This window comes from Curcuma longa, unplaced genomic scaffold (genome assembly GCF_044706935.1).
Source record: "Curcuma longa cultivar G26 ecotype Majalengka, Jawa Barat unplaced genomic scaffold, ITB_CL_G26_1.1 contig_18225, whole genome shotgun sequence".
Lineage (NCBI taxonomy): Eukaryota > Viridiplantae > Streptophyta > Magnoliopsida > Zingiberales > Zingiberaceae > Curcuma > Curcuma longa.
In genome coordinates this window covers 1-2,142 of record NW_027430770.1, presented here as the reverse complement: position 1 = coordinate 2,142, position 2,142 = coordinate 1, and the positions used below count along the sequence as shown (strand labels likewise).

The following is a 2,142-nucleotide window of genomic DNA, read 5'->3' as shown; positions in this document are numbered from 1 at the left end:
ATGCGATTAATAGAGATACACAGTAGATATATAGGATGCCCATTCCCATGGAATCCCCTTCTTTTAACAAAGAATAGAAGCACCTTTCATAGAAAAAAAACAAACTAATTGGATGCTACGCACAAAGAGAGCTGCTTCAATAAGTAGCAGCAGTAGCACAACTTGATCCCTGGATAAAGTTCAAAAAAATAACAATATTATTTAGAAAGTAAATGCACAAGACCATGCTATCAACAAGACTTTGCACTATTCTTTCACATATAGACAACATTTCATTTTAAAGTTACATCAAACTAAATCCAAAATGAAAAATTCACACAAACATAACTCAAGTTTAATCCAAATTAACATTCATCCAAGAAGTTTTGTTCAAAATAATAGCACGACTATCCAAAAATATATCCAAAATATAAGTACCAACAATGTATACCAAAATAATAATCTAATTCAAATAGTTAATTTATTTGGAATGGATCTCAGATAGCAACTTCAACACGTAACTTCTCCTAAATATCTTTAGCAATGAGAAGAAGTTGTCAAGTTTGTGTTCATCCTTGAGAATATACTCCCCAACATCCATAATTTCTTGCTCAGGAAATTCAGAAAGTTCTATTAATTCTTCGTATATCTTCTTTTTTCTATGATTATTCTCTGTTTGTTGTTTGAAGTAGTTGGAGATATTCTCATCAGATTTACAAACAGAAGTAATATAATTTTGAATCTCTCCCACCAAATCACCTAGAGCATCATTAGACTTCCCTTTTTTCTGGTTGACTTTTTGTTTGTTGGACAAACAGATGAACTTGGAGTCTCAGATATCTTCTGGTTGTCATCATCAAATTCTTCATCTTTGTGACCTTCAGCATATTCTTCTTTTTCAAGATCAAATGTGTCAATCTCTTCATCACATAAATTTATTTCTTTTACTGCATCAGCTAGGGTTTCTGCATTAGCTCCTGTGACATGATCTTTCCCCCACACAGACATCAAGTCATCAAGGTGGGGGAACTCTTTGTTCCTTAAACCAATAGCAGCTGGATGACTCTAAATTAAAAAATTAATAAACAAAATTATCAAACCAAGGTTACATTCAAAGGAAAGTTTGTGATCTATTAAACATAAAAATAGAAAAAGTTACCTTTACCCAATCATCAATGTTCCGGTTGAGAACTGCTTCAGGACACGTCACCGGACCTCCTTGTTGTTGGCTTTGAACAGTAGCGGATGATGGGAGGGAGAACAACTCTACAACCGCCGGAGACCTCGTCGGAGTCGATGATGAGCAGCACCAGCTTCCAGGAAAATCTACGATCACAAGGAACGTCAGTAGGAAAGCCAAGGGGTGCCCCGGCGCGACCACTCCGACGATCAAGTCAGGGACGGAGGAAGATGATGAACAATAGAAAATAGAGAGTAGTTGAGAGAGCGAGAGTTCGAGAGAGAGTACCTGCGGAGCGAAGTGGCCTTTTTAAAGAGGGATGAGCGTGCATATCTGTCACGTCATCATTTAAGGAATGTTTCATCATGGTAAATGAGATGTCAGGAGCAATCGAGTTCCTTGTCCCATCGCCGGTAAAGCGCTATGTTGTCACCATCCGAAAATGCAGCGGGGCAAGCTGCAGAGAGAAAGCATTAACTATAGGGGGCGTGGGCTTGTCAGAGATCATGATGAGGTGGGCCAGGGCACTGTATGGCAAGTGATCAATCGAGAGCGTGAACAGGCGAGTCGGTGAAACCGTGGCAGTATGGAGAGGTTCGATGTGTGCATTGCCGAATGAAGGGATTCGGCAAGGCTTCGACGGAATGGAGAGAGTTGACGAGCGTACGACCGAATGGGGGCAGCCTGGTATGTATGGGGCCGAACGGAAGCATTCGGCGAGGCGCTTGCTGAATGGAAGGATTCGGCGTATAGCTAGCTGAATGGGAGGATTCGGCATGTAGCTAGCCGAATGGGAGGATTCGGCATGTAGCTAGCCGAATGGGTATGCTTTGTCGGGACGTGCTTGATACCCGAAGGTATTGACTTAGCATGTGGAACCTACGCAATAGGAACAGCATTCGACTCGAGTCTGACCCTGACTAGCCTCTTGGTTCATCCCCGGAACAATCAAAGACATCCTTTGTTGCAATGATACACTTCTC

The 2,142-nt window shown here is 41.3% G+C and overlaps 1 pseudogene; it reads right to left on the bottom strand.

Moving 5' to 3' along the window:
- Positions 1-460: 460 nt before the first annotated feature.
- LOC141816797 (uncharacterized) lies at positions 461-1,147 on the bottom strand (annotated as a pseudogene).
- Between the last annotated feature and the right edge of the window lie 995 nt (positions 1,148-2,142).